The sequence below is a fragment of the Oncorhynchus nerka genome, linkage group LG13 (genome assembly GCF_034236695.1).
Source record: "Oncorhynchus nerka isolate Pitt River linkage group LG13, Oner_Uvic_2.0, whole genome shotgun sequence".
Lineage (NCBI taxonomy): Eukaryota > Metazoa > Chordata > Actinopteri > Salmoniformes > Salmonidae > Oncorhynchus > Oncorhynchus nerka.
In genome coordinates, this window is record NC_088408.1 from 30,618,882 (window position 1) to 30,627,810 (window position 8,929).

The window sequence follows — 8,929 nt, forward strand, 5'->3', positions numbered from 1 at the left end:
TATATGGATTGATGTGTACTATTTCCTTTGGGTTTGAGGAGATTTCCATTTTTTCTAGAGCTACGATATCTTACAGGGGTACACACACAGAACATTTTACAAGTTTTAATTTTCTGAGTTTTAATAAGGAAATGTTCTGGGAACCTGGGATAAAACACGTAGAAAATGACAGTGTTCCAGAATAGAGATCCACAGTAGCTACTGTAATGGACTACTGGCAGTGTCTGCTATGGCAGATGGAAAGGTGCAAATTACCTGAACAAAATCAAATCTCTCAAAGTGCACAAAATTCATGCATTCTGCTGTTGAAATTCTTTGACGGAGAAGGATGACCCCCCACACACACTGTCTTTGGACTAAGCCCCCAATGTCTTCAAATCATAGAAACCAGTTTATTGCGACAGACAGAGGCAGAGACTAACATGCTTCGTAAATTATTAACTTTTGTTGTGTTATTCTCTGTCACATTCCTCCCAAACCTGACCTGAGATAATATATGAGGAGTTGCCTGACTATAGGGACAGATTCCTGAAATAACCTTGACATCATTATTGGTTTATAGAGGCCTCGATGCAAACACCATGCAGTTATCAACAGGGTTGTGGTCAACTGAATCAAATCAGTAAATTGCATCACAAATGTGTTTATGTCTAAGACATACAATACTGAATGGCATGTGATATAAGCATACATGCAAAGTATGCAGAAACTCTGCTTCTTCATTCACATATCACCGTCTGATAGAGGCAAATTACATCCCTTAGAATGTGTAGCATGACATTCCTGGAGATGCAAATGTTAATGTGCTGCATATACTGTACAATGCAAATTCTTGTCAAGATTATCATTAGCCAGCACTTTTGAGAAATGCTATAGCAGCATGACCCTGGCAGAGAGAATCTTCCTTGGGTCATGTGAAATAAGGAACAAGGCTCTGGGCTATGTGATGTGACTTCTTACAGGGCCGTCCACACCAAAGACAATAACTATAAAAAGTTGTTCTAATTCAAGTAAACAGCAGCATTCATACTACAAAAATTGTGGAGAAGGATAGCCATCGTTGGAATCACTTTGAGCGAATTCCTCCCTCCACCAATCAAAAATGTGTTCTACTGAAGCATTCTTAGGTATGCAAGAAATAGTCACTAGGAGGGGAGAGGCAGAGCGCACGTTGAGCGTTCCTGAATAACTAGGGATGTCAGCATATTGGTGGCCACATTATAGTTTAACTTGGGAGACTGATGATGATCCACAATCACCATCAGAAGAAGCCCCCCCATTTTCCTATGGTAGGTTGTTAACTCCAATACATCATGACAAAATACAACACGAGTGGCCTGCTAATCTACCTTTCTGGACCTTGTGAAAGCTTACAGAGCAATTGAGAAATCTACGCAGTTTACAATGATAGTATCACTATAAAATATAAAACATTTCAGTAGCCATGGAAGTTTGAACAATAATAAACCTTCATCTCATGCAAAGGAATGGTTTATAGCCGTCTCATATCTGGTGCAGTAACATACGTAAACAGTTGTTGACCTTCCTAGTTAGCTGCATTCACCTCTGTCAGCAGAAGAACTGCTAGTGGAGATTCTCTTCCCTATATATCCAGGCCACCACCCTCTGGGACCCAGTCAGCATCACTATTGCCAACACAACAAATTTCATCCTCTCAGAATTTGTGCTTACATCAATTTAGTCTTGGGAACTCACTAAAATCACTACGTTAATGAGGAACATAGCCATCTTAAACCAACCAAAATTCATTCTAACCTAATGGGCCATTCTTTCCTCCTTTGTCTTTGGTTCTACACAATTTTTAAAATAAAAATCAGTACATCTAAATTGGCTGCATTTGTGTGGCAGCAAAGCCGAGGGTCAACGGTGTTTATTTTTGTTCACAGAATGCATGGGTGTGAGCAACTGCATACAGTACAGCATAAACACGGGCGCACACATACCGCTTCTCATCTAATGCAATGTGTTCCCATGTGCTGTAGAAAACACCAGCCTGTCATAAGTTGTGAATGAGGTGGGTAATGCCATGGTAACACTGACTATCACCAACAGATGTAAACAATACATGGCCAAGGGCATTAGTCCTCCTAGAGCAGGGTCTGCCATGTTGCAACACTCACTGCCGAGTACTCTTAGGTACTCAGTCGAGGAGAGCTACAATAGTAGAATACACAAAGTGCAGTTTCTAAATTTGGTTGTGCACCAGCAGTTTAGTTGTCAGTCACTAACAATTTTGAGACTAATTAACAGTCTAACCAGCTATCTAAACACGTGCCCAGGGGCCGTGACCTCCAGGGGGCCCACCCATTGATTTTGTTAGTCACCCTCATAGTAACACGTCAACAGTCTTGGCAAAACGTGTAAAACTGTAGGAAATGTTATAAAAAAAATAGCAACATCGTCTATGCCCCATGGCAAAAAGTGTAGAATTACAGAAAATGTACTTTAAAAAACAACCAAATCTCGCTTTGGGCACCCAAAAGGAGAGTTAAGCAGTTTAACTGCACAAATGGATTGATTTCACAAATCAGTTGACTGCATTTGTGGATATGGGTAAGCAGACCCGCGAGCCACTGCAGCCCCTTAATGAGTTAAGAAATTGTGGCACCCACCCTTATCAACGTAGCCAATCCCTGCACTAGATTTCAGTGGACATAACCCATTTATATTTCCAATGTATATGCACCATATCCTGAATCCAGGTGTCTATTAGACCTACACTATATATCCAAAAGTATGTGGACACCCCTTCAAATTAGGAGTTGGCCATTTCAGCCACGCAATCTCCATAGACAAACATTAGCAGTAGAACGGCCTTACTGAAGAGCTCAGTGACTTTCAATCCGTCATAGGACGCCACCTTTCCAACAAGTCAGTTCGTCAAATTTCTGGCTGGTTGCAACACTCACTACAGAATTCCAAACTGCCTCTCGAAGCAACTTCATCACAAGAACAGTACGTTGGGAGCTTAATGAAATGAGTTTCCATGGCCAAGTAGCCGCACACAAGCCTAAGATCACCATGTGCAATGCCAAGCGTCGGCTGGAGTAGTATAAAGCTCGCCGCAATGGACTAGAGCAGTGGAAACGCGTTCTCTGGAGTGATGAATCACACTTCACCATCTGGCAGGCCAACGAACGAATCTGGGTTTAGCAGATGCAAGGAGAACACTCCCTTCCCCAATGCATAGTGCCAACTGTAAAGTTAGATGGAGGAGAAATAATGGTGTGGGGCTGTTTTCATGGTTCGGGCGAGGCCCCTTAGTTCCAGTGAAAGGAAATCTTAACACTACAGCATACAATGACATTCTAGATGATTCTGTGCTTCCAACTTTGTGGAAGGCCCTTTCCTGTTTCAGCATGACAATGTCCCTGTGCACAAAGCAAGGTCCAAATAGAATCGGTTTGTCTAGATCGGTGTGAAAGAACTTAACTGGCCTGACCTCAACCACATCGAACACCTTTGGACTGCTAACTTCGAGCCAGGCCTAAATCACTCAACCTCACTAATACTTGTGGCTGAATGGAAGCAAGTCCCTGCAGCAATTTCCCAACATCTAGGGAAAAGCCTTCCCAGAAGAGTGGAGGCTGTTATAGCAGCAAATGGGGAGACTAAATCTATATTAATGCCCATGAGTTTGGAATGGAGATGTTCAATGAGCAGGTGTCCACATACTTTTGGGCATGTAGTGTTGTACTGTTGCTGGTGACTTACAAGCTTCTGTCCCCCCAGTGTTTTGTGATGGGAAACTGGAGCATAACACCGTTACTCATAGATAAATTGTTAACATGTCTAAACTTGCATTTCTGAAGTCTGCATCCAATTGCCCCTCCCTGGTGCACATAACACACTTACATTCCCCAATGTAACAGAATTTGTCTAATTTAAGATAAAAACCTCAACCCTGTTACTTGGCACGTTATTTTTATTTAACCCATTGATGTGTGAAAACATGTTCATGAAGTTGAACATGTACTCGATATAGAACACAAATTAGGTGTAATTATTTTTTTAAATAAATTACATTACCCAAAATGTACTCCATTGGTGGATTGACCCTTTTATCTGTATTACTAATTGCAAATACTTTGTACCCATTGTCATGACATCCACAAGCTTGGCAGAACGTTGCGCATTGTATTACTGAAATGTTGGCAGTGGTACTTGACTTAGCCAAGATAACTTCGCCCAGGCTTGGCATGAGCAAGACAATACAATGTGTATCATGATACAGCATACATGTTGGCCAAAAAGTTGTTTGCGAGTGAAGTAGTCCTTTTCTCCGTCCGAGTGCATGAGTTTAACAAATTACAGACCAATTTCGCCCTGTTTGCAAAACGTGTGTTACTCTTACCGTACTTATCCCTTCAACTGCTCGATTTCCACAGCGAATCGAAGGTAACGTTTTGTAGTTACCAATTTCATACAATTCCTGTGTGCGCACGTTTTGGTATAAATACACTGGCCAAACCTTGCAGCGCTGTTCTCCAAACATACTAGGGTTGCGTTCCCCTGCTCAGACATTGCATTCATCAACCAGGACAACTTTAAGTGGTACTTCTTCTTCTTTGATATCATGGTGCTTGCACATTTTGTTTGTGCATTCCGCCACCTACTGTGCGGGAGTGTGTGGTCGATCATGTTACCCTCTGTGATTCAAAAACCCTACAACACAGGTGGGTGGCGCCTTAATTGGGGAGGACAGGCACATGGTAATGGATGGAGCTGTGTCGATGGAAAGGTACCTTATAACTCTTCTGCAGTAAAACATTGTACACCCACATACTTGGAAAAAAAGAAAGGAAAACGCTGCACACTGCTGCCCATGCTCCCAGGTTATATTTATTTACAGTGTTTCGACCCTTAGGTCTTCATCAGGCATCCACACACTTCTCTGCAGCTTCCATCACAACATCTATAATTCTGTGATTTTACATTCCATTCCTGCGGTACAGGTGATAACTATGGCAATGAATGCTAAGAAGCCAACCTCACTGAAGTAAAAATTTGTTTCACTCTGTATTGGCTTAGACCAACTATTCACCCTTGACCCATCATCCTCTATTCTCATCACTGCCTCAGCATATGACACCTTCTGTTCTACTCGTACCCTGGCAACCTCAACCTGTCTCTCTCGTACCGGGGACTTCTGATCCCCAACAACATGGGCACCCAATTGAGACACAGTTTTTTCCACCGATACTAGACATTCCTTTGTCCCATGCCCTGCATACTTCTCACATCTCAGAATCTCCCTCCTACACACTGCTGCATATGACCATATACATGGCCTAGCCTGCATCTGAGAGCAGCATCCTCATTTCCAGTCAGTGATTACTGGAGTGCTTGCATTTGGCCTCTGGGCAGAAAGAATCAACAACACCTCTCACCTCTTACCACATTGAGTGGTTGATAATATCCAAGGCTTATATGCTCTGTGCGCAATAGCTTGGGGATGAAGCAGAGATCTGTGTATAATGACGAGACGCTCATGTCTCTGCACTAACAATGGGAGTTTTTGTCCCAAAGGCAGGAAGGCAGGTGACACGCCTAGGTCTGCATATTAAGCCCATAGAAATTAATTGGGGTTATTTTGGACAGATTTTGGTGTGTGCAAAATCTCTCACTTCACTTGTTCCTCTTTGGATGAGGTTACTAACCATGCAACTACCTTACCACGAGAGTTTGGACTTCTGTTTTAAAGCCAGGGGATGAGTCTGAGTCATATTTCACTGTTACAAATAACTGTAAAATGTTTTAATTAAAAGTAGTCATGATGGTTGTACTGTTGCTTGTAAGCGTTGTATCCGTGTGCTTACTGGCTTTTACCCCAATATTGGCTACTCTAGGTAGTAGCCCTGCTGCCACGAAATGGCGCTATTATTCCTTACATCGTTTGTCATTGATGTCCTGCGTTAAAAGAAAAAAAAACTTTGGATTTATTTTTTTATTAGTCCACTGTTGATACAGTCCCAAAATATTTTGCATGTCAGCAGTCAAGTTTTCAAGATATAGGATTTTCAAGAAGCAAAATGTCACTTGCCACATCCTCCTGATGATGCGTTTTGCCGCGGCTTAAAGCACAACTGAAGGAAAAACAACTTATCAAATAGAAAATGGGCTATGTGGCACCAATATTAGTCAGAAACTTATTACAGTGTCAAAATTTACAAGGTGTAAATAGGATAATTTTCTTAATAATAAAGTCAGTCTTGTCCAAAACTGAGTTTTGTCAGTGAGTTCATCATGACTTACTTTAAGGTTGGGTTTTGATTTGACAATGCTCACTAGCTCACTAACACGGGAATGAGATACACACCTGCAGTGATTGTGCTCTATCCAATCCTACTGCAAAAAACACAGACAGATAGCGTTATCACCCTCTTCATTCGAGGAAGACAACCGATAAAATATTTTATTAATCAAATGTTTTTTGAGGGGCAAAAAAACAGTTGTCAAAATATCACAGTACACATTACATATTTAGTAATGACAGAAAGCATTTTAAACTTCAGCCAGTGTATCACCTTCGTATGACTTAATAAATAAATAAATAGATAGGAGTGGGGGGAAAGGTGCTTGTGCATTGATAAGCACACAAAAGACAGCATTAACAATACGTAATAAAAAAAAGAGGGCACTTCTCAAAGCTTCTTTCACACCATAGCCTTTTTTTGCAAGATAACTTTTCTTTCATTTTGAATTCGGCACCAATGAAAATGTGTCACTGACTCGCCCCTGGATTAATGGTTCAGAGTTTGACTAGCCAAGCCTGGTTATAATTCTGCTAGAGTTTGCGGCAGGCGGACGAGCAATATCCACTGTCGTAGTACGGATGAAGCCTGAGCTGGAATGTGAAGCTAACTGAAGCTGGTTAGCTTTAGAAAACCCTGAGTAGATCTAGCTTTCTTCTTAGGATACCCCTCTGCCCATCAGCACAGTGAATTTGACTTCGTTTGCATATAACACAACACAATGTAAATAGCAAATAGGTAGCAGAGAGAACAGTCTATGACTAGGGTGGCTTGAGTCTTTGGCAATTTTTAGGGCCTTCCTCTGACACCGCCTGGTATAGAGGTCCTGGATGGCAGGAAGCTTGGCCCCACGTATTACCCTCTGTAGTGCTTCGCGGTCGGAGGCCGAGCAGTTGTCGTACCAGGCGGTGATGCAACCAGTCAGGATGCTCATGATGGTGCAGCTGTATAACTTTTTCAGAATCTGAGGACCCATGCCAAATCTTTCATTCTCCTGGAGGGGGAATAGGCGTTGTCATGCCCTCTTCACAACTGTCTTGGCGTGTTTGGACCATGATAGTTTGTTGGTGATGTGGACACCAAGGAACTTGGAGCTCTCAACCTGCTCCACTACAGCCCGTTGATGAGACAGTGTCCGTCACTCAACAGTGTCCCATGTGGATCATGAATGGTCCACCACCCAAAAGACATCTAGCCAGATGTACGCAGCTATGGGAAAAATTGGAGTCAACATGGGCCAGCATCCCTGTGAAACGCTTTCGGCACATTTTAGAGTCCATGCCCCAACGAATTGAGGCTGTTCTGAAGCCAAAGGGGGTGTTCCTAATATTTGGTATACTCAGTCTGTGATCTTAGCTCTTATACAGTCTGTAATGGGATCTGTATTTGAAACTTTGTGTCAATGCGCCTGTAAAAGGCACACTACTTTAACTTCCAAATTTGATAGAAGCTGAATAGATTTTTCAGCCGTGGGTGTGTGAACATTGAGTCATGCTTACTGCAATCATTATTTGTCACGATGTCAGCACAAAAGTTCCAAATACAGATCCCATTACAGACTGTATAAGAGCAACATTCTTCGATCACACACTGAGTATACCAAACATTAGGAAGACCCCCCTTTCGGGCTTCAGAACAGTATCAAATTCGACCAGGACTCCATTTTGCTCCTGCCGTCCTATAGGTAGAAACTCAAACAGGATGTACCCGTGACTAGAACCATTCAACGCTGGTCTGATCAATTGGAATCCACGCTTCAATATTGTTTCGATCACGTGGACTGGGAAATGTTCTGGCAAGCCTCAGAGAATAACATCGATTTATACGTTGACTCGGTGAGTGAGTATATAGGAAGTGCATTGGAGATGTTGTACCCACTGTGACTATTAAAACCGCGGATAGATGGCGGCATTTGAACAAAACTGAAAGACCTCATTTAACCATGGAAAGATGACAGGGTATATGGCCGAATATAAACAGTGTAGTTATTCCCTCCGCAAGGCAATCAAACAACTGAAATGTCGGTATAGGGACAAAGTGGAGTCGCAATTCAACGGCTCAGTTATGAGACGTATATGGCAAGATCTACAGGCAATTACGGACTACAAAAAGAAAACCAGCCACGTGACGGACACCGACATCTTGCTTCCAGACAAACTAAAACACCTTCTTTGCACGCTTTGAGGATAATACAGTGCCACCGACGCGCCGCGCTACAAAAGACCCCCCTCTCCTTCTCCGTGGCCGACGTGAGTAAGACATTTAAACGTGCTAACCCTCGCAAGGTTTCTGGCCCAGATGGCATCCCTAGCCAAGTCCTCAGAGCTTGAGCAGCCAGCTGACTGGTGTGTTTACGGACATATTCAATTGCTCCCTATCCCTGTCTGCTGTCCCCACATGCTTCAAGATGGCCACCATTGTTGCTGTACCCAAGAAGGCAAAGGTAACTGAACTTAATGACAATCGCCCCGTAGCACTCACTTCTGTCATCATGAAGTGCTTTGAGAGACTAGTCAAGGATCATATCACCTCCACCTTGCCTGCCACCCTAGACCCACTTCAGTTTGCATACCGCCCCAACAGGTCCACAGACGATGCAATCACCATCACACTGCCTGGACAAGAGGAACACCTATGTAAGAATGCTGTTCATT

At 42.8% G+C, this 8,929-nt stretch overlaps 1 pseudogene; it reads right to left on the reverse strand.

Moving 5' to 3' along the window:
- LOC115139340 (inverted formin-2-like) overlaps positions 1-4,552 on the reverse strand; it is a 28,116-nt pseudogene extending 23,564 nt beyond the window's left edge.
- Positions 4,553-8,929: the final 4,377 nt, after the last annotated feature.